The sequence below is a fragment of the Coregonus lavaretus genome (assembly GCF_964263955.1).
Source record: "Coregonus lavaretus genome assembly, chromosome: 34".
Classification (NCBI taxonomy): domain Eukaryota; kingdom Metazoa; phylum Chordata; class Actinopteri; order Salmoniformes; family Salmonidae; genus Coregonus; species Coregonus lavaretus.
The window spans coordinates 33,516,602-33,541,446 of NC_140021.1; the positions used below are offsets into that span (position 1 = coordinate 33,516,602).

General features: G+C 43.2%; 1 protein-coding gene across 1 annotated transcript in view; it reads left to right on the top strand.

Annotated features, from left to right (window-relative positions):
- Positions 1-312: 312 nt before the first annotated feature.
- Positions 313-24,845, top strand: part of LOC311109177 (transcriptional activator GLI3-like) — a 170,475-nt gene continuing 145,942 nt past the window's right edge. The window contains exon 1 of the mRNA XM_084152014.1: positions 313-633. The gene's annotated coding sequence lies outside the window, so the exon portion shown is untranslated. The remainder of the gene's footprint in view (positions 634-24,845) is intronic.

Here is a 24,845-nt window from a genome sequence, read left to right on the forward strand (position 1 = left end):
ATGAATAACAAGACAAAACTGGCACTAAAAATCACAAACTTCATCCTAAGGAGTAGAGGCAGCTAAGTGAACTATGTGAGTATTTGCCAATCCTTTGCAATTTTGTGCGACTGGTAATGTACAACAGTTCATTCGTTCCAACGGTGTCTGCACCTTCTCAGTAAATTGCGGCCCGGAGCAGAGAGGCGAAAGGGAGGGAGGGGGTACGGTGGGAGAATAGAAAGGAGGGAGGTAGAGTGCGAGGGAGCCCGATCCGAAGGGATAATACGAGGGAGGAGTCAGGCGAGGGAAAGAGCAGCTGGATTTCCACACTTCGCCCTCTTCTCTTCGAAAAGCATACTTAATGTAATAACTACAGTCCACGAGTTTTTGAAAACACATGTTTTCTTATTCATACAGGTTTGCTATATGCTATTGGCAGGTATGTAGGGCGGTTCACGGTTTTAGTTCAGTTTTCGCTCTGTTCAGCAAACTGTGAAAAGGAGAAAGACGCGGAGAAGAAGGAAAGTCTGGCAGAGCGGAGTTTGGAGTTGCAGCGTAAAGTCACATAGGCAACCCAAGAGCGCGAGAAGCACATCTGCAACAAGCGAAAAAAGACTTCACTTACAAGAAGACAAAAAAGTTCAAGAACACGTAAGTGCAGAAAAACACGACGAGTCATGATGAACTGTTTCCTTTGAACATTTTGCTATGTACTGGCTTTGAAAGTGTGGAAGAGAAAACACATTTATTTCAAAAACTGTCAGAGGTATCATGTTTAAAATCAACTGGAATTTCATAGAAGTGCATAAATCGGAGGGGGGTGATATATAAGCAGAAAATTGTATGAAAACCCAACCTATTCACTAATATTATTACTTGCGCAACATAAATGACTTTAGACACAGCATAACATATTTACTAACACTACGTCTTTTGCTGGATGTTTTCTACTTTCTTTAAAGTTACAAGTTGACCCATTGCATAGTTTCCAAACTTTGCTGATGCAGTTTCTTAGAAGGTGATAGAAACACACTCTCACTCTGTTCATTCAACACAATGGTTCTTATTCCCCTAAATCTGATTTAAAGGTGTGTTTAAAGTTATTTAATGGAAGGTTTATACATTTTAAGTTTGTGCATTGGATATACTTGAATGCAAAAGTAATTGCATTGTTGAGAATTGTGATATGGGCTGAAACTTCTTTGGGAACTTCCACTACTAAAACAAAAAACTTCCACTATTGGACTTTTGCCCAAAGACACGCACGGGGGGCATGCATATTGACATGTGATCATATTTCAGCAGGATTTTACCATGTTATCGATTCGGTCTCTTATCCATTAGGCCTAATATGAGTTATGACTGGATGTATATACTATAAATGTATGGACTATTGTTCAGAATTCCATGTAGCCTATTCACATAAAAATATAATGCAACCACTGAAGTCCCTATTTCTACAATCAAAATATGAATGTAGCCCCACATTTATTATACAATGCCATAGGCACAACTTAACGATTATACAGGCCTGCAGACCTATATAATGAGTATTGTAGGCCCATCGAGTTTGACAAAAGAAAAGCAACTAGGTTTAATCAAATTAAATAGAAAAGTTCTAAATAGAAAATGTAATTTCTGAGTTTAAATAGACTACACTATAGGCTACTTTTGGATAGGCCTTATATTCGCACTGGCACATTTGGATACTTTCCCTTAATATTTTATTGCCCTGATTTATAATTAGATCTAATTATTAGGCCTATAATTTTTTTGTCTGTAATCCATTTCGTTTTTTTTGCGTCTGTATCATGGCAGCACGCCTCCACATGTGGAGATATTTGTTTTACACTTTTCCTTCTGCTACCAACCAGCTGTTCCAGATTTTATCTGCTTGTCAGATTCGGTGTGAGTGACTGTTGGACCGTTTGTGTCTCGGGTTTCACGCCGCCATACAAACAACAAGGGTTCGAGGCGTTCAGCGGTGCGGTGACGGCTCAGACAAACCTTCTTTGACACTTGGCAAATTATTAACGGAGATCTACAGTAACTGCCTTGTGATCTAGCATTAACAGTTTAAGAGTTTGTGCAGATGAAAGTTTTTTTTTTACCTCGTGTTAAGAACATGGTCATCTGGACTGGCCAGTTTTAGGCCCATATGAGATCTCTCTTGTGCTGCCTTAAGAAGGAAAGAAAAATGACAAGAACATTGGCCTATAACCCACTAAATTTAGTGATCGTTTTGACGCATAATTTTGGTTTTTACGCATAATTTTGTTTGCGTGAGCCCAAACCTTTATGCACTTATTTTTTGAAATCATATGCTCAGTATTTAATCATTTAATTGATCTAGTGAACCCCCCAACTATGTTTTATGAAATAATATTTGGTTTGAGTATGAACATCAAGGAAGCCATAAACCTCTGTTTTAGCCTAATTCTCAATATCTCAATAGATTATTGTTCCTAATCAAAACTAGTGTTTGGTACAGTAATATGGTGTATTGTTATCCTTATCTAGCCATGAAACGAAATGTCATTTTTTATTAATGCATTTTTGCCTTTCAGATATGTATTTTAATCAAGAGAAACAAAGTTTTTGGCTTGCAAAAATCCAAGCGTTATACCTCAATTATATAAAGCCTACCTGCATTCTAAAACTATCATCTGTTATTTTATTTAGAGAGGATGCAATGGACTTTAAAAACATACTAGAATTTATATATTTCTGGTATTTTGTGATTAAGTTTTATTTATCAAAATTGTAGTGATTGATGGTCGACAGAAAGCTCTATGACAGAGTGCATTTTTCATGAAGAATGTGTGATTGCTTACCCCCAGATTTAATGATCACCAAAGCAACATTAAACTTAATTATATTAATTTGAGCTCTATTTAGCCTTAATGAATGGCTGATATTTTCCACGAGAAAACGATGCTCTGAAATAATCACAGATTGGCTCTGAGTACCTGCCTATATGTGTATGGAGCTGGAGATATTTTATGATTTAATCATATTAAATATGAATGATATCTGATGAACACACTCAGTAATATAAATATGTATGGCGTTACTGTTTTACATCTCCAGAACAGAACGGAGCTCAGCTAGGGGCTGCAGCTTCGCTTGAACAGGTGCAATTTTACAAAACAACGACTGCATGTCATAAATGATTCAGTAACAGTGATAAATACACATAATGTTTAAAAAAGGCACAATGAAGAACCTTTTTTTTTTTTTTCTTCACCGGCTGAGATGAATCAATGCCCGTCTGGTGAAGGGAACAATCTGTAACGCACAGTCCCACGGATAGGGAAGGAAAGTCACGGATAACCCCTATCCTTCCCTCCTTATTCCTCCTCAGCCCGTCTGATAGCAGAGCAGCCCTTTATCTCCATATTAGCAAACCTTTACATTCAATTATGCATAGCTGCGAAACACCAGGCAGTGCACTCCTGACCTTTCCAACCTGCCCAAAATAGGGCCTGTCACACAAGGAGATGTTAATGCATAAAGATGAAATATTATTCCCCTTAAGTCAAGGGCCTCTCAAATCCACTATTCTAGGCAGGCACTTAAAGGAGGCCTCTGTCCTTAGGCCCTTTTACATCCTAGAGGAAGAATACCTGTTATCAAGTGTGTATGCATGAGGCCCTAATGACGTCTGTTGTTGTGGTAATGGCACTCAATAAAGGCACACTCAGAGGTACCAAGTGTATTGTTCTATGAGGTTAATCTAGGGGAAGTTGATTTTAATTAAGGTAACATGTACCAAGGCTTTTGGCAGAAATAAATAAACACACTATCACAATGGCTACCCAATCAAAGTTTGGAATCTTTCCCCTAAGTGATTTGTTTCGCCATCGCTGCCCTGTGAATATATCCGCTACATGAATAGATTGCCCCCAATAGGAATCCCTCACTTTAATGATTCTGAACTTTGATATATTGACATCAAATGGAAAAGTTACAGTGGGGAAAAGAAAGAGAAAGAGAGAGAGAGAAAGAGAGAGAAGGCAGCAAGACAAGAGACAGAGGTGTGCATGTGACATGTGAGTGGCTCCTTCACCTCCTTGTAAAAAGTTGGGGCCGGGGCAGTGTGCCGCTGAGTGTAGCCTACATCAAAGTGTCTGGATGCATTTGCGTGTGAGCGGCGAGAAGAAGGGGGCAGGCGGGCGGGCGCAGCATGAGGGGCTTCTTCTTGGCCCTCCTAATCCCCAGGCCCAGCCATCCCTTCAGGGCATGCCTCAGATCTGGCTCTCCTAGCTCTCTGCATGGACGTACCCGTCCTCTGCCGGCCGATTTAATATGCTATGTGTTCCTGCACCCCTCCACCTCCACCAGCAGCGTCCTAGAGCAGGACCCCATTCACCCCCACTCCCTGCTTCAAGGAGCCCCACTTAAGGCACCTTTCACTGGGCACATCTTTCCACAGTGAGGGGGTGGGTGATCTGATAATAATAATTTGGTGGGTGCTTATATTTGACCTATTTCACACATGTACAAGTGTGTATTAACACGCATCTGTGAATTGGAAATGTCCATCTCTCCCTGAGACACCCTCGGAGAGTGGGGTCACGGCCAGTGTCTGACATGATCAATGGGGACCCTGTAGCAATTAGGGTTAAGTGCCTTGCTCAAGGGCACATTTTCATCTTGTTGGCTCGGGGATTCCAACTTGCGGCCTTTCGGGTACTGGCCCAGCGCTCTAACCACTAGGCTACCTGCCGCTCACAGCGGGGTGCGAGAGAGATGCATAGTGTAGTGACATGCATATACACACACATGCATTTAGATATATCCACACCATACGCAGAGCCTCTGCATAAAATATCCCCATCATAGACATATTTTAAACACAGACACACAAACACACACACAGACACACACACAGACACACACACACACACACAGACACACACACAGGAGCGTGCAAGCAGAGTAGCCAGTATTTATTCTTCAGCAAATAAGAAATGGGAAAAGAAGCCAGAGGCTGAGAGTCAGAGTGATGCTTTGTTTCCCAGGGCTTTGGCCTCACTCAGACTGGGCCTACCAATTAGCCTGGTCAACCACCCAGAGAGAGAGAATTTAGTCTGAAAAAAAAATGAAGATGAATACAGGAGTGAATGCGAGCTAGTAGTCCTGGATGAAAGGACTGTGAACCCCAGAGCGTGTCAGTGAGCGCCTGCGTTTTCTTTTCTCACACACTCGAGTACAAACAGAAGCAGGTCGCGCCTGGGTGACGACGTCACTTGATGGCGTTCGTCTCCTCCTCTGTTTCCCATGAGCCGCGTAAAAGCGTCTTTGCGGCTGTGGTGTGAGTATGGCAGCAAGAGGTGAAGTGAGCTGCAGGCCCATTTGCTTGTGGTGTGGCGGGGCTGTGTAAAGTTGAGATTCTGAGAGCTCGGACAGTGGGGATGCAGTTCCCGAATTCCCGGTGTCGGGTCTGTTATTGTTATGTGGCATTGTGTCATGGGCTTGATGGGAGCTAGTTGTGGCATCTCTAAGGGGGCCTGCTCTCCCTCCTCGTCCAGGGAGCCAGTGGCCAGTGGACAGATGATGGCTCACTGTGAACAATGATCTGTCACCTCCTCCTCCTCCTCTTCCTGGTCTCTTTGTGTATGTGGAAAGCCATGTGTCAGGCTGCTGCACTAAGACACACATTTGCACAGGCTCAGACAGGCACGCACACACACAGAAGTACTGCCAGAGAGGTCAATTGAAGGCAAGAGAAGGGTCATTGATTATTGTGATTGAGACTGAATGGGAGTAAAATATTTTGACACCCCAAAAGTCTGTATGAAAAATGATTTACAATAAGGGAAATACAATCAAATTAACTGGGGAAAAGAAATGGGACCAGTTTTTTTTAAACATGTCCAATTGTGCTGATCATTTCTAATATAAATTTAATAAATAGCTGTTTGGAATTCTTTAGTTGCATAGCTCATACTGTTCGGATACACACAACAATGGTAAAGTTGTTTTATTATGTATGTATTTGCATTGCCCCATGCTGGCCTGGTTATCTCTATGAGTGGGTAAGCCCTGTGGGTCTTAGTGAAACCTGGGGGTCGAGGTTGAGGAGGGAGACATTGTTTCAAAGTCAAATGCAAATCCCAAGGTTAATACCTGAATGAAGTTCTGGCCCACTTTCTCCCTACCTTCTGCAAACATGTTTAAATGCGTGCCTCTAATCCCCCTTTTCCTTCTCCTTCACTTCCGTCCTCTGTTGCAGGGATTGCGATCCCCATTCCCCCTCTTCTCAAAAGGGGGACACTACTATCGGAGGCAAATTTCTTGCCTGACCTGAAAGAAGGCCTCTTTTGTCAGGACGTCATTTGAAGACTAATCAGAGAGAGAGATAGAGAGAAGGAGAGAGAGGGGCTGTGTTTTAACAATACTCCGCAGGTAGTGAGAAGGAACAGGGGTTGGAAGGGCGGAGTGGGTTGACGGAAGGTATTCCTCTCCTTTGCTTATTTTTTAGACAAAGCCCAGTTCCTTGCAGGGTGGAAGGGGGCGGGGAGGAGGAGGGAGTGGGAGGTGGAGGTGGGGGGGATCCAGGAGTTTTTAGTTCCTTGAAAAGAGAGGGGGGGGGGGGGGGGGTCATTTGTAATGATGGTCTGTCATCGGGACTCCCCTACCTGCCAGAGGAAACCTCAGGGCGGGCCCCTACCCTGCACCGTAGAGACTGTTGCCCTATGTACATAGTCATTGAACACCGGTCACTTTAATAATGTTTACATACTGTTTTACCGACTTTATATGTATATAATGTATTCTAGTCAAGGCTCATCCTATATAACTACAGCTGTACACACCTTTCTATTCATATACTGTCCATACTGTTTATACACACCATCTTATACATTTATATTCCAGACTCTTACATTGCTCGTTCGGATATTTATTGATTTCTTTCTTACATTTTTGTGGGATTTGTGCGACAGGCTTGGCCTGAGGAATAAAAGTGGGCCTCAAAAATGTATAGAGCAACAAAAATATAAACGTGTATATGAGCCCCTAAACCGTCTTTGGCTATTCCAGGCCTGACTGGTGTTTTTATTAAGAGAGGTCGACATGCTTTGGAAATATATCTTATTCATGAAGAAAAAAAAGCCAGGGCTGGACTTCCCAAAGAATGAATTATGTTCCCCTTTCCCATAAACCTTGCTGCTCCTCAGGTCCCAGCCGGGCCTCAGAGGACGTTGAGAGTGTCACGCGACATTGTAAAGCCTCCCTTAGTGAGCAGGGAAGTGCGACGGGTTCCATTTGTCAAAGGTGCACGGCTGTTTTTTTTCCCTCCCCAACACTTTCCCGGCTCCGTCCCAAACTCATTGTCTGAGCTAAGGCAGGACATTAGTCACTGCGGTGCTAGTGGAGCCTGCGGGGTTGTGGGACCAACCAACGCTTGAGTGAGGGAGAGTGTGTGAAAAAGAGAGAAAGCAAAGGGAGAAAAGAAAAGTGTGGGTCTATGTGTTTGAGAAAGAGAGAGTGTGGAAGAAGGAGAGAGAGAGAGTGTGGAGTCTACAGCTCTACCTCTAGGCTCAGTATGTAAGCCCCTGTCTACCCCCCAAAGCTGCTTTCACAAAGAGATTTACAAGACAGGTCTCCGGTGTGCTGCTTTGCCGCCCTGCATCATGAGGGTTTGTGTTTGTGTGTGTGTGTGTGAGAGAGAGCGAGAGAGTGTGTATTTCTCCAAAACTGGGTTAAAAATTCAACGCTAGAATACGTTTTTTCCTGTCTTTTTATATTATCTTAGGTTTTCTAAAATGAGTGGTTCCTAACTGGTCAGTCCTAACCAGAACCAAGGGATGGCATGAGATTACTTATTCTACCTGATGAAGGAGGCATGCGAGGTGGTAGGCGGTATCTTTGGTGTGTGTGTGTGTGTGTGTGTGTGTCTCGAGGGGAGTCAGCAGTCACACCACACATACAAGGGATCCTGTTAGCTTTTGGAATTATTTATAAAGCTTGGCTGTTGTGTGGCTCTGTAGTTCCCTGTCTCATTCCATTACTGCCTATGACTCTACCTGTGCAACCTTCAACCCCAAACAGTCCCTCTGCTACTGTACTGAGTCTCAGAGTAGGAATGCTGACCTAGGATCAGTTTAGCCATTTAGATCATAATGAATAAGATCAGGGGTAACTGATCCTAGATCAACACTCTTTCTACTCTTACACACTTTATATGGGCTTGTGTTTTTCATATTCAGAATTTTTTTAATGGGCTCACAAGTAGGAGAACAAACAACTGTTGGTCCAATAGTTCCTCTATGGGTTTTATTATTTAGTGGAATTCTAGTTGTAGTGACAAGCACAATTTCGAGACTTCAGAGAAATTCACAAAGTTATACTGACCATCACATTACACTGTAATCCAGTAGAGGTTAGTGTGTATTTATACTGAGTCCGGGTGGAAGGTTTAGTGCGTTTGAGATGGTATATGTTAATGTTGCCTTTATTGAAACAAGCTGGGATGTGAATATGGTTCAGCTCAGTAGATATGAGCAGAGCACTGATCTATTTTCCCATTTCTCCCTCTAACACAGCCTAATAAGCCATTTACACATACATTGTGGAAAACATTTACATACATCGAAAATGTAACTGATAGAGTTGGTTCATGTCCTAGAGGTAAGAGTTATTGTGCTTGTGAGTGATTAGCTTGAGTGTGTATGTGAACGCGGGAGAGCCCTCTCCCGTGACTGCCAACCAGTCCTGTGTGATAGGTGCCAGATTGTATAGCTGCGAGCCAGAACGTCTCTTCCTGTCAGAAAAGAGAGAGAACGAGAGAAAAACGAGAGAAAAAGAGAGGGGGATGATTACAGAATACCGTTCCTCTGATCTGATTCATCACTGACTGTCTCTCCTGCAAAGGGTGAACTTATTATCCCTGTCTCAACCTCCAGCACGGTGCCAGCTGCTCACCATGTTTCCCAATTAACCCCAGGCACCCATCTAACTCGCCAATTAAGGCCTCCTCCTCAGCGCTTTTATTTGTGTGTTAGCATGTTAACTGGAGCCCTGGGTCGTGTTCATTGTGCACCAAATAGAATAAAACAGGGAGGGACTACCTGTACCTGTCCAATAGACAGACAAGAAACGCACGTTTTTGTATCCTGTTAAGTGAGCGTTAAGCAAGTAGTAAGTAAGCATGGAGAGTGTTTGTTTAAGAGGCGTCCTAAGCGATGGCTTTATGGACCCCAGAATTTATTTGAGGCGGCGACACAAACAACTGAAAGGCGTAAACACAGCCAGATGTTGGTTAGCTTCCTGACTGACGACTGCTCCAGGGCCCGAGGGGGCTGCCATTGTAATAACAAGGCTTCTTCCCCTTGTTTATTTGTGGCCTTTTCTTTTGGGAGCCATTTTGGAGCAGTCTGTATGTCCCCTTTGAGTTTTGGGGGAAGTTTTTGTTACACACTTGGAAATGCTGTGAGTTTTATGATAAGTAATGTGGATGTTATTGCATATCTCATAGGAGTACGGGTTTGAAGAGGATGTCTATTTTTTTCACCGGACTTGCAGTAAAAGACTGTGGCATTTCAACTTCAAAGTCACTCTTCACTCCAAAGATATTCACTTGTGTGGGTTTTAAAACATAAAGTACAACCTCTGTAGACCTATATGCCGAGCTCTGGGACATGTGACTGTGTGTGTGTGTGAGTATAGGTGCACCTTACTGACGCCGTGGGAGGGATGCGGGCACGTTGGGGAGTGCCAATTCCTCTGTGTCTGTGTGTGTGTGTGTGTGTGTGTATACAGTATGAGCTAGCAGGCCCTGATGGGGGGGCTTTAATGAAAGTGAGAGTGAAGTGTTGTCTCCCTACCAACCTAGCTGTGCTGTTGGGAGACATGTCAGCCATGGGGGAGCTGGCTGAGCGGAGCTGCTTGGGAGTCTGACTGGGACTCCCTCTGTCTCTCTACTTTCTTTGATCTAACACTTCCTCAACCCTACTCCTTATACAGTACAGTAGAGTAGAGTCTCACCCCCTCAGCTTCATTGAAGTGTCTTCACCTCTAGCTGAAGTCAGTGGTCGATGGCGCCGATGGTCTTGGCTGTGTATATACAGTATCTACTGAATGGAACTTGGTCGAGCGCAAACAGAAACATTAAAACAACAGAATAAAGAAACCGTTCGCTTTTAACTTGCTCAGCATTGTGGGTAATAGGAACAAGCGATTCGGAACAAGCAAACAAGGGCGAGTAATTACGAATTAAATGTCATGTGGTAATGGCGTTTGTTTTATACGTGTGATTCATAGCGTTGCATGGTTTAAGAGCAGTTACTTAGCTGCCTCATTAAGTGAACTTTTTCAGTTCCGTCCGCACCAAATGAACTAGGCCCACTTTCCCAACATCCCTCCCCCTATCAGTAGCGGTGCTTGGGTAAAATCACCGGGGAAGCCAATCCAGAAAAAAATTATCCATATTACAACCCATGTATTGTGATAATTGCGTTGTTTGCTCTATAACCTGCTAGTTCATATGTCTTGCCACCGTGATATATAGGCCTAAGGCCGAGACAGTAAGAAGAAATTCAACCACACCTTTGTTTCATCACAAAACCAGAGAGCAACCTCTGTCCTGTGAAGTCCATAAAGCATACTGCATGTAACAAACAGTTACATGACCTACAGCATGGTCAAGCAAGGTAATGTTTCCAACAGTTTTGGACTAAGCAACTATTGATTTAGAACCACGGAGAGTTACCGCAAGTCGCAAAAAATATTTAGTCTAGTCAACGTAAGCTAAATATGATGTGCCTGTCCATGGTACTGATTTCTGTGGGTGTGTGCGTGCAAGTAGAAAAACATGTTGGCTCGCCCTACTTGTAGAGAAACGCAAATGTCATCCTCCTCTTTCATGTTGCCTAAACGGTCTATGACTCTGTCATACACGCTTTTAGTTTTTGTTGTGCTAGGCTATCTGGCTAAAATACTTGCTCACTAGCCTAACTTCCTTTCATGGGCAACGATACCCCAGGCCCGATAGTTAATATTAGCATACCACATCTAGCTACATATTGAACTTCCATCCTCTCAGGCCAGGGGCACAACGTATTAATTTATGGTTGGATCAGAATCACCGTTATAATCATTGGCCAGTACGGAGAATTAAGTAAAACCACAAGTCCAAATCCCTATCTCCATCCATGGCTAATTTAGGAAAGGGGTGATTTTAGCTGATTGGCTATTATTAGATTTTTTATCAAGGGAGGCCAAATGCTCGCTGGCTTCCCTTGCATTCAATGCTACGTGCTGCAACAATGTCATACTCTTTTTGACCAGACAGCATCAGATAGATGGGCTACACATACAGAGACAGAGGGGCGCTGTTTTGCTCGCTCGGATGCTTTCTCCGGTGAGATACATTCAGCAGCCTCTTGCGAATTTAAGGAAATGTATGAAACATTTTTTTTGGGAAGCCTGGCTTCCCTTGGCATCCATGAATACACACCAGTGCCCCATATATTTCCCCTGTCAATCACTGCCATGTTAAATTACTATGATAGTTCTGATAACATGCTGATAGCATGAGCAATCACCAGGCATTCTTGGCTGAGGCTGTTTGAAGGTATTTCTTAGGAATATGGGCCCTGGTCAAAAGTAGTTGTGATGCGTGATTTGAAGGAGTCAGGCGCAGGAGGGTAAATCACAGAATACAGAGTTTATTCCGGGATACAGCGTTACGAAGAATAGCGTCAACCAGTCCAGTGCGCAAAACAGGCGCACTGGAACAAAACAGGCACACGGGGAAAATATACCCCGGCAATAGAAAATACTCTGAGCTCAACCGAGCTACTTCTCCTCACAATAAACAATCACCTACAAGGACAAGGGGGGCAGAGGGAACACTTATACACATACTAATGAGGGGATATGAACCAGGTGTGTGTAATAAACAAGACAAAACAAATGGAATGATGAGATGAGGAGCGGCAGTGGCTAGAAGGCCGGTGACGACAAACGCCGAAGCCTGCCCGAACAAGGAGAGGAGGCAGCTTCGGAGGAAGTCGTGACAGTAGTGCACTAAAAAGGGAATAGAGTGCCATTTGGGACCCAGCCTCAGTCTCAGTGGGTCCAACTGATAAAAGGAGAACAGATGATAAAACATAATCATCAGAATTGGGTGTTGTCTGTAGTGTGGAATGTATGACTCAGTAACCCTTTGGATGTGAGCCCACCTCTCAGACAGGAAATGAGGTATTAAAGTCATGTCTTTCCTCCTTTTTCTCTTCCTCCATCTGTTCATCCTCTCCATCTTCCTCTATCCCTCCCTCACATTCCATTGTGCAAGGTTCTTATTCCAGGACAACTGCATTTTGCAATGTGATGGCATTCCTTTATTTTAGCCCTCCCTACCTCCCTCCCCCCCTCCCTTTCATCCTCTCTTTATCGCCAGAGAGCCAAACACCAGTGTGACTTCATCTCGCTCAATCATCCTCCCTCTAATACGCTTTAAATGGCGAGGCCGTGAGGGCCCGGACGGAGAATTAATAAGAGCCAATAAAGTGCGCTGCCGGGGCATGGCGGCGAGTCTTTAAGTAAACATTATGACTTCTTGAGGGGGGCATCGGGGGTTAGCGACTTGATGAATCGTTGCGGAGCTCAGCGAGGGCTAATTTCTCACTTAGCCGTCCTGATGGGGCCTACCTAATAGGGCCCTTTACTGCCTGCTTTGGCTTGCTGATTGTCTGCTTCATGGGTTGATTATTGTGCTGTATTATTATCACGCTGCCCCCTGGATGTTGTTCCACCACGGGCCCCGCAGAGGCCCTGCTTTGTCATTAATCACATAATTCACTACCCTCCTCTCCTCCACTCACTCTGGTCTGTTGTACCGTTTATACTACTGACACAGAGGAAGGAAAGAGCGGAGTCAGCGAGAGAGATGGGTGAGAGCAAGAGAGAGGGAAACGAGAGAAAGAAAGGTAGAAAGGACAGAGAGAGAGGGAGGGAGGGAGGGAAAGGAAAATTCAAGAGATAGAGAAAAGAGAAAGAGAGCGATGGACAGATGGAGGGAAAATAGACTGAGACAGAGGGAGAGTAGGAGAGCCCAGAGGGAACATGGGGATTAGAGTGTAGAAATTAGAGAGGGGCCACAGTAACTTGCGGCTCAGCCTCGTAACAACAGACAGACACTGTCTGGGGGACATTGGACCAACACCTCCATCACTCCACTTGAACTGACTCAGGCTGCGTCCCAAATGGCACCCTATTCCATTTGTAGTGCACTACATTTGACCAGGACCCATGGCACCATATTCCCTTTGTAGTGCACTACTACTTTTGACCAGAGCCCTATTGGCCCTGGTCAAAAGTAGTAGTGCACTACAAATGGAATAGGGTGCCATTTGGGATGTACCCAGTGTGTCCAGCTGTATGATTTGACCATACAGTATGTCCACTATGTAAGTAAAGTACATTATCTTGGGAAGGATGCCATTGCCTGCTCAATGCAAGTCTACAAGTCTAATGATATGATAGGAGGTTGTATGGAGACGTTGCATTAGAGAATAATACAGTATAAAGATATGAATGGGAGTTGTACTGTATGTGGACATACTTTATTAGACATCTCAAGATCTTTATGAATGTGAGTAGTTGTATGTGGAGACATGGAGAAAAGGCCTCCTGTAAAGGGGGAGGGATGAAGGGGAGGGAATTATCTGGTCCCCAGGGACATGCAAGGAGACCCTCTCTCAAAGCCTTACCTGGTCCCTCTACAGCCCCCCTACCATCCCTCTGCTTGATCCTACTCACTACGGAGTGTGTGTGTGTGTGTATGTATTAGTGTTTGTGAGTTTTTCATCAGCAAAGGAATTCCTCTGCTTCCCCTCATGCAATCCCTGGGGTCCCCTCTCCTCTTGATGCTGAGCACACACACTTGTAGATGGAAAGGCACACATTCCATGTGGTGTATATACACTCGCGCACGGAAAGGCTCACACTCTCAAATACAGTACAGAGCATCTCTCAATCTCTCTTTGACACAGGATGAAAAACCTATAGTGAAAAACACACTCATACATATATACAAAGCAAAGCACAGGAGGGATGTGTGCAGTAGGTACTGTGGTTTTAGTTTTTGTGGTGTCTTCCAAAGCGTTGTGTGAATTGTGACTTTATAGGCTGGGGCTGCCTTTGCTAAAGATGAGAGGCCCATTGACAATACGACCCTCACTCTTTCCTCCGCTTTGAGTTCAATGCGGTCACTTAACCTAATTTTACAGAGACTCAAAGAAAGAGAGACAGAGATTTATAATAATTGTATAATAAGCATTATTGTGGCATTCAAATCAAGATGGACAAACATTTCAAGGGCCCACATACTTGTTGAGGAATTAGGGACAAATGATGGCTCAAGTTTTGGAAAATGTTAATGTATTGTATTTTTTTTGGCTGCTGTAGTGTTTATCTGGAGATCAGTTTGCAATTGTTGGGTTCTGCTTGGAACGAAATAGCTGAACGAGCATCTTTTCCCTCTATCATGCCATTTCAAGGAGTGCAGAAAGTGTATAGAACAAACAAAGACTCTGTGGCATCGTGGGGGGAGATGAATCGAGTCAAGAGTAAAAGCGAGAGCGAGAGCAACCAAGTACCATGTAACATAACCACTCCACCATGGGAAAAGGACTGACTTGGGGACTTTTGGGTCGCTCTTAGCTCTAGCGTGGTACACAAGTTCTACTAAAACCAATACAGAGCAAAATAAATAAATAAATAAGCAGAGGGCTGGGGGAGTGGGGAACGCTGGAGGAATGCCGGAGGTTTCCATTGTGGCCCGCCGCTTTATTTGCCCCTTATCTACTGGGTAGCAAGCGCAAAAGAGGCGTTGTGTAAGCATTAAGATTACATTGTGTGGTTTTGTTACCCAGGAATGTAAGATGTACTCTACTCGTTGCTGTGTGAAACGACACACGGTCCCTCGCCAGTCCTCCAAAGCATCTTAAGTGGAGAGGTCTGGGAGACGGAGGCGCGCGACGAGGATAATCGCATTAGCTCCGCCAAAAGCCACCAATGGGCCGTGTTGTTGCACTGTTTGTCCTTGAAAACAAAATGTAAACCAACCCTCTCACTCGTTCGCTTTGCAGTCGCACCTCCCCACTCCCAAATAACTGCACAATGTTGATACTTAGGACAAAAAGCCCCAGTTTTGTTTAAATGATTCCTCTTGAGTGTATCTGTGCGAGATAGGTAGATGTTGACATACTTCTTTGAAGGTTAACAGACATAAAACGTAGCTATTTCTCTACACTGAAGGCCTTTTTCATTAGACACTTATCATCTAGAACTCATTGCCCCAAAAACAGTTCAGATGTACAGTTGTGGTGTCGCCCACTCTGGTAGAACAATATCTAAACATCTAAACATGTAAACAACATAAAGTTTGAATAGCCCGACCATGTCACTGAACACAAAAGGGTGAGAAAGGCCATTGAGCTTGTGATTGTGAACGTCTCTCTAGTCTCTTCAATAAAGGGATTGAACCAGGGACCAACCTCCGACCATTTGGTCACACTTGAGGTTCGCATACCGCTCCATCTTGCAGCAGATTCTCTTGGTCTGCATCCCAAATGGCACCATATGGATCCTCATCAAAAGTAGTGTACTAAATATGGAATAGGGTGCCATTTGGGATGCATGTTTGGTTTACGTGTGCTCCTTTTATAGGGCCCTTTCCTTTAACCACCAACCTCCGTCTCAAAAGCAAACAACACAAATCAAATCAAGTTGTATTTGTCACATGCTTTGTAAACAACAGGTGTAGACTAACAATGAAATGCTTACTTACGGGCCCTTCCCAACTATGCAAAGAGAAACATTTCAAAATAATATAAAAATAATAACACAAGGAATAAATACGCAATGAGTAATGATAACTTGCCTTCATAAAGTATTCATACCCTTTGACTTATTTCACATTTTGTTGTGTTACAGCCTGAATTCCAAATGGAGTAAATCGATTTTTCTTCTCACCCATCTACACACAATACCCCATAATGACAAAGTGAAAATATGTTTGTAGAAATTTTTGCAAATGTATTGAAAAGGAAATACAGAAATATCTAATTTACATAATTATTCACACGTCTGAGTCAATACATGTTAGAACCACCGTTGGCAGCAATTACAGCTGTGAGTCTTTCTGGGTAAGTCTCTAAGAGCTTTGCACACCTGGATTGTACAATATTTGCACATTATTCTTAAAATAACAATTCAAGCTCTGTCAAGTTGTTTGTTGATCATTGCTAGACAGCCATTTTTAAGTCTTGACATAGATTTTCAAGCCGATTTAAGTCAAAACCTTAACTAGGCCACTCAGGAACATTCACTGTCTAGATCCTGGTTCGAATCCAGGCTCTGTCGCAGCCGGCCGCGATTGGGAGACTCATGGGCGGCGCACAATTGGCCCAGCGTCGTCCAGGGTAGGGGAGGGAATGGCCGGCAGGGATGTAGCTCAGTTGATAGAGCATGGCGTTTGCAACGCCAGGGTTGTGGGTTCGATTCCCACGGGGGGCCAGTATAAAAAAAAAAATTATTCACTAACTGTAAGTCGCTCTGGATAAGAGCGTCTGCTAAAAAAAATAAAATAAAATAAAAAAAACTGTCGTCTTGGTAAGCAACTCCAGTGTATATTTTGCCTTGTGTTTTAGGTTATTGTCCTACTGAAAGGTGAATTTGTCTCCCAGTGTCTGTTGGAAAGCAGACTGAACCAGGTTTTCCTTTAGGATTTTGCCTGTGCTTAGCTCTATTCCGTTTATTTTTTATCCTTGGCGATGACAAGTGTAACCGGTGTGAAAATGCTAGCTAGCTAGCTTTGCGTGCTAGTGGCATTTCAATCGGTGACTTCACTCGCTCTGAATCCTGAAGTAGATGTTTCCTTGCTCTGCAAGGCTTTTGTGGAGCGATAGGTAACGATGCTTCGAGGGTGACTGTTGTCGATGTGTGCAGAGGGTCCCTGGTTCAAGCCCAGGTTGAGGTGACGAGAGGGTTGGGTTGGAAGCAATACTGTTACACAAGCATACCCATAACATGATGCAGCCCCCACCATGCTTTAAAATGTGAAGAGTGATACTCAGTGTTGTGTTGGAGTTGCCCCAAACATAACACTTTGTATTCAGGACATAAAGTTCATTTCTTTACCACATTTTGTGCAGTTTAACACTATTATTGCTCACAGATGGAGTCCATGCAAGTTATTAAGTGACCTGTTAAGCAACTTTTTACTCCTGAACTTATTTAAGCTTGCCATAACAAAGGGCTTGAATACTTTTAGACTTTAGACATTCAGCTTTTCAATTTTAATGAATTTGTAAAAATGTCTAAAAACATAATTCACTTTGACATTATGGGGTATTGTGTGTAGGCCAGTGACACAAAATCTAAATGTAATCAATTTTAAATTCAGGCTGTAACACAACAAAATGTGGAACACGTCAAGGGGTGTGAATACTTTCTGAAGGTTCTGTACACAGGGTACCAGTACCGAATCGATGTGCAGGGGTATGAGGTAATTGAGGTAGTATGTACATGTAGGTAGGGGTAAAAGTGACTAGGCAATCAGGATAGATAATAAACAGAGTAGCAGCAGCATATGTGATGAGTCAAAAAAAGTTAGTGGAAGAAGGGTCAATGCAGATAGTCCGAGTAGCTATTTGGTTAACTGTTTAGCAGTCTTATGGCTAAGGGTAGAAGCTGTTCAGGGTCCTGTTGGTTCTAGACTTGGTGCATCGGTACCGCTTGCCGTGCGGTAGCAGAGAGAACAGTCTATGACAGGGGTGGGAAAACCTTTTGGCTCAAGGGCCAAGCGAAGGGCCACATACTATATGCGTGACAAAACATGTGAAGTATTTATTCATTTTCACATTGACAAGCAACTACTAGTGTACTGTAGGTGTACATATGCTTGCAGAACAATTCTATCCTTGTTTTTTGTGAACACATTTTTCAAAGTGTTCACAAAGTTGATATAATTTATAACATCACAGACACAGTCAAACACACAGACACAGATCCTGCATCTCTACCCTTGTTAAGTACAATCAAACTTATGCAAACTTAAAAAAATATATAAATTATATGACTGGAGACATGCAAAATGTAACAGCAGATGTGTAAAAAAAACGATTAAAATTTTTTAGTGAAACATATGTAAAGATCATCAGTTTCATTTGGAATGGTCTGATTCTGAAAGCATATTAAGGAACAATTCTCATCTCCATTGTGAGCCATATTTACAGTTATCCAATCACCTCAGCCCAAATCTGACTAATTAGCAATTACCTGTATCCAAGTGCATTGCTGGATAATTCTCACTGCATAACCATCACCATGAAAAAGCATAATCCTTGCCTACCCCAGTCACGGTTATTTGAGTATTAATGTAAACAATGGGTCTGGTCACCTCTCTTGGCAAGGGCATCAAAGTCTGGTGTCATCTTTGATATAGAGATTCTCAGAACAGCTGACAAGTGGTAATTTGTTAAATTTGACCTGTGACGGGATTTGTTGTAATTCATGACTGAGAATGTTTGTTCACACACATACAGTTGAAGTCGGAAGTTTATATACACTTAGGTTGGAGTCATTAAAACTCGTTTTTCAACCACTCCACAAATTTCTTGTTAACAAACTATAGTTTTGCCAAGTCAGTTAGGACATCTACTTTGTGCATGACACAAGTCATTTTTCCAACAATTGTTTACAGACAGATGATTTCACTTATAATTCACTGTATCACAATTCCAGTGGGTCAGAAGTTTACATACGCTAAGTTGACTGTGCCTTTAAACAGCTTGAAAAATTCCAGAAAATGATGTCATGGCTTTAGAAGCTTCTGATAGGCTAATTGACATCATTTGAGTCAATTGGAGGTGTACCTGTGGATGTATTTCAAGGCCTACCTTCAAACTCAATGCCTCTTTGCCTGACATCATGTGAAAATCAAAGTAACTCAATCCCAGAACAACAGCAAAGGACCTCGTGAAGATGCTGGTGGGAACAGGTACAAAAGTGTCTATATCCACAATAAAATTAGTCCTATATCGACACAACCTGAAAGGCTGCTCAGCAAGGAAGAAGCCACTGCTCCAAAACCGCCATAAAAAAGCCAGACTACGGTTTGCAACTGCACATGGGGACAAAGATCGTACTTTTTGGAGAAATGTCCTCTGGTCTGATGAAACAAAAATAGAACTGTTTGGCCATAATGACCATTGTTATGTTTGGAGGAAAAGGGGGGTGGCTTGCAAGCCGAAGAACACCATCCCAACCGTGAAGCACAGGGGTGGCAGCATCATGCTGTGGGGGTGCTTTGCTGCAGGAGGGACTGGTGCACTTCACAAAATAGATGGCATCATGAGGAAGGACAATTATGTGGATATATTGAAGCAACATCTCAAGACATCCGTCAGGAAGTTAAAGCTTGGTTGCAAATGGGTCTTCCAAATGGACAATGACCCCAAGCATACTTCCAAAGTTGTGACAAAATGGCTTAAGGACAACAAAGTCAAGGTATTGGAGTGGCCATCATAAAGCCCTAACCTCAATCCTATAGAAAATGTGTGGGCAGAACCGAAAAAGCGTGTGCGAGCAAGGAGGCCTACAAGCCTGACTCAGTTACACCAGCTCTGTCAGGAGGAATGGGCCAAAATTCACCCAACTTATTGTGGGAAGCTTGTGGAAGGCTACCCAAAATGTTTGACCCAAGTTACCAAATACTAATTGAGTGTATGTTAACTTCTGACCCACTGGGAATGTGATGAAATAAATAAAAGCTGAAATAAATAATTCTCTCTACCATTATTCTGACATTTCACATTCTTAAAATAAAGTGGTGATCCTAACTGATCTAAGACAGGGAAGTTTTACTAGGATTAAATGTCAGGAATTGTGAAAAACTGAGTTTAAATGTATTTGGCTAAGGTGTATGTAAACTTCCGACTTCAACTGTATGTGGACCCGAATAAAACAAGCATCCTTTGGGCGTGCTTTTTAATGTTTGGAAACTTTGTTTCATTCAGTGAGCCATAGAACTGGTCTATTGTTGCTGTTTTGTACTTCTCCTTCAAAGCATTGTCACATTGTATGTCGATGAGCTCCAATTGTGTGTCTGGTGGTGCTTTCTCACTGTCGAAAGACAGGGGGCATGATACAAGCTCCAGCTCAGTCTCAATCTTGGTGAAGCCTGAGAAGTGGTGGGAAAACTCAGCATGCAGGTCGATCAAAGTGCTACTGTATGTCTCAGTGTGGCACTGTGATGTGGGCTCGTTCAGTGCGGCCAGTGTCGGAAAATGAGCGAGAGATGGGCTGCTCATTTGTCTGGAGAACAACATAAGTTTGGCCTTGAATGCTTTCACGTTGGAATACAGTTCATGCACAAAAACACAATTTCCCTGCAGTTTCACATTTAGATCGTTCAGATGCCCCAATATGTCCACACCAAAAGCAAAGTCGCCCAGCCAGTCTGTGTCTTTCAACTCGGAGAAGTCGTCAGCTTTACCAACCATATCAAGGAACATACCTATCTCCCCTTTTAGTTCCCACACACGGCAAAATACTTTTCCCAGGCTTAGCTAGCGCACATTTGAATGGTACAACAAGTCCTGGTGCTCTGCTTCTGTGTCATTGAGCAGCTGAATGAACTGACGATGGTTAAGCCCCCTTGCCCGTATAAAGTTGACAAGTTTTGCTCATTTTTCACGTCAAAAGTTGTCAAGCAATGAAGTGGCTATATGACAGCGCATTCTGAATCTGACTGTAGGCCCAAATACAGAGCGTGCTGCCAAGTTACAGCGCCATCTATTGGAGGTTGTTTGTATATCATGGAATTAGTAATTTTAGGCCCAAAATCGTAACTCAAATATAATAGTATTTAATACATTTAAAAAAATGTCTCGCGGACCGGATTGAAGTGCCCGGTGTGCCGGATACGGCCCATTAACAATTTTTAGGGCCTTCCTCTGACAACGCCTGGTATAGAGGTCCTGGATGGCAGGGAGCTCAGCCCCAGTGATGTACTGGGCCGTACGCACTACCCTCTGTAGCGCCTTCCAGTCGGATGCCAAGCAGTTGCCATACCAAGCGGTGATGCAGCCAGTCAAGATGCTCTCAATGGTGCAGCTGTAGAACTTTTTGAGGATCTGAGGGCCCATGCCAAATCTTTTCAGCCTCCTGAGGAGGAAGAGACGTTGTCGTGCCTACTTCACAACTGTGTTGGTTTATGTGGACCATGGGGGCCAATGCAGAGCATTCTGTTTTATTGCTAGATTCAGCTAAACTTGCAGAAAGGTTATGTTGTACTCCTCCTCCTCCTCCTCCTCCTCCTCCTCCTCCTCCTCCTTCCCCCTCGGCAAACCTTCTCACCCTGCAGTATTTTAGTTATTCCAGCTGTGCTTGAGCTCTTAATGTTGTTGGCATAAAAAGGTGCAAGCACACATATGCGTGCAAGCACACACACATGCACAGGCGTGCACACACACACAGGTAAAAACACACACACACACACACACACATGCACACATGCACACATCTCCTCACTCTTTCCAGATCAAACCTTTTCCTCCATTGATGGAATGATATGGCGCGCTACCTTTTCTCCTCTCTCATATACCTTTTCTCCTTTCTCATATTCCTTTTCTCCTTTCTCATATTCCTTTTCTCCTCTCTCATATTCATTTTCTCCTCTCTCATATTCCTTTTCTCCTCTCTCATATTCCTTTTCTCCTCTCTCATATTCCTTTTCTCCTCTCTCATATTCCTTTTCTCCTCTCTCATATTCCTTTTCTCCTCTCTCATATTCCTTTTCTCCTCTCTCATATTCCTTTTCTCCTCTCTCATATTCCTTTTATCCTCTCTGGCCACCTCTCTTTTCTAATTATTTCTCATTTTTTCCACCTTATCTTTCACCGTCCTCTCTCCATTCATCCCTCCTACCCTCTCTCTATTCATCCCACTTTTCCTCGCAACCTCTCTCATTCCTCAATCTCCTCTCCCCCTCTATCTCTCCCTCCCCCCTCGTGCTGTAGTGTGTTTCTGCACTGTTGATAAGCGTCAGATAAAGGTTCTCGGTGGTCGCTAATGTAATGATGATGAATGCTACAGCGCTGCCAGTACTCCCCTCCCCCCCCCACCCCCTAATGAAATGAACACAAATACAGTATCCCTTCAGCAAGGAGGGGGGGGGGGGGGTCACCAAATCTAAGAAGACACTTAGAGTTTATAGATAAATCTCCCCAGTGTGTGTGTGTTTGTTCGTGCGTGCGTGCGTGCGTGCGTGCGTTCTAGATTAAATGGTGCAATTGGAAGTACACCTTCAGTATTTGTATCCGTAATATTATTTTTGTTTATATAAGTTTCCATATTGTGTTACTGTGTCACGACAACAATAGATTGACTATTTCGATACCTTCAATAATTATTTGTCAAAGGCAATGTTTTTTAGCTTGTTGTTTAACACGGTGTAAAAAAAAACACTGCTTTAAAAAAATATATATATAATTTGAGTCAATTGGAGGTGTACCTGTGGATGTATTTCAAGGCCTACCTTCAAACTCAGTGCCTCTTTGCTTGACATCATGGGAAAATCAAAAGAAATCAGCCAAGACCTCAGAAAAAAAATGGTAGACCTCCACAAGTCTGGTTCATCCTTGGGAGCAATTTCCAAACGCCTGAAGGTACCATGTTCATCTGTACAAACAATAGTACGCAAGTATAAACACCATGGGACCACGCAGCCGTCATACCGCTCAGGAAGGAGACGCATTCTGTCTCCTAAAGATAAATGTACTTTGGTGCGAAAAATGCAAATCAATCCCAGAACAACAGCAAAGGACCTTGTGAAGATGCTGGAGGAAACAGGTACAAAAGTATCTATATCCACAGTAAAACGAGTCCTATATCGACATAACCTGAAAGGCCGCTCAGCAAGGAAGAAGCCACTGCTCCAAAACTGCCATAAAAAAGCTAGACTACGGTTTGCAACTGCACATGGGGACAAAGATCGTACTTTTTGGAGAAATGTCCTCTGGTCTGATTAAACAAAAATATAACTGTTTGGCCATAATGACCATCATTATGTTTAGAGGAAAAAGGGTGTAGCTTGCAAGTCGAAGAACACCATCCCAACTGTGAAGCACGGGGGTGGCAGCATCATGCTGTGGGGGTGCTTTGCTGCAGGAGGGACTGGTGCACTTCACAAAATAGATGGCATCATGAGGAAGGACAATTATGTGGATATATTGAAGCAACATCTCAAGACATCAGTCAGGAAGTTAAAGCTTGGTCGCAAATGGGTCTTCCAAATGGACAATGACCCCAAGCATACTTCCAAAGTTGTGGCAAAATGGCTTAAGGACAACAAAGTCAAGGTATTGGAGTGGCCATCACAAAGCCCTAACCTCAAACCTGTAGAAAATTTGTGGGCAGAACTGAAAAAGCGTGTGCGAGCAAGGAGGCCTACAAACCTGACTCAATTACACCAGCTCTGTCAGGAGGAATGGGCCAAAATTTACCCAACATATTGTGGGAAGCTTGTGGAAGTTAAACAATTTAAAGGCAATGCTACCAAATACTAATTGAGTGTATGTAAACTTCTGACCCACTGGGAATGTGATGAAATAAATAAAACCTGAAATAAATTATTCTCTCTACTATTATTCTGATATTTCACATTCTTAAAATAAAGAGGTGATCCTAACTGACCTAAGACAGGGAATTCATACTAGGATTAAATGTCAGGAATTGTGAAAAACTGAGTTTAAATGTATTTGGCTAAGGTGTATGTAAACTTGCGACTTCAACTGTATAATTGGTAGCTATATTTCAAAGACTAGCTAGTTACTATTTGAACAGTTTTTGTCAAACTACTTTGTTTTTATTGATGCTTTTGTGACTGAAAGTTGGCAAGAAAAATGCCCCTCCTAATTTTACTGCGAAATGTTGTTTTCATATAATTTGGCTGATTAGGGGGCTTGTGCACATTTACATTAGTGTTTCATTAGCTAGTTAGCTAAGTTACCGACTGACTAAGCTAATTTGTATTCATGTTTTTGTTGTTATTGCGTTTCAGGGGGAGTGGCATTGCTGACAGGCCAGCATGCTGACAGGGCAGGGCACATATTGGGCACATATAGCCTCCTGTAGCTCAGTTGGTAGAGAATGGCGCTTGCAACGGCAGGGTTGTGGGTTCGATTCCCACGGGGGGCCAGTATGAAAAATGTATGCACTCACTAACTGTAAGTCGCTCTGGATAAGAGCGTCTGCTAAATGACTAAAATGTAAATGTAATATTCACAAAGAATCTCGGAGTAGTACTGATTTTAGGATACAATTTGCCTTCACACTGAGTACAATTACATTGACAAGGGGGAGGTTATCCTAGATTACTATCCCTACTCTGAGATTCTTTGTGAATATGGGACCTGGAAGAAAGCTGTTGGCCAATACCTTGCACAGCAGTCGTTTCATCACAGGACCCTAGGCAACCCTGTTCCTGGAGTGCCGCAGGTACTGCAGGATTTTGTTTCAACTAGGCACCACACCAGGGGTGCGTTCAGTTCTCTTGAAAGTTTGCTACGTTGCAGAACGGTTTGTACTGAACGCCACGTTTTCCCAAAACATTGTTGTACGTTGTTGAACTGACTTTGAGATACGTTTGCTCCGTTCGGTGGGTGTGCCAGGTTGTGGCTTGAAGCAATGAGTAAAGTATTTAAAGAGCAGCGGTGCATTTTGAACCCACAACCCAACACTTCCCTGTTTTTCAACTAGTCTTTCAGTACAGCACCGTTTCCATTCCATTGACCGTACTATTACGTTTTTATGAACTAAACGCAACCCTGACCAACTGAGCTAAT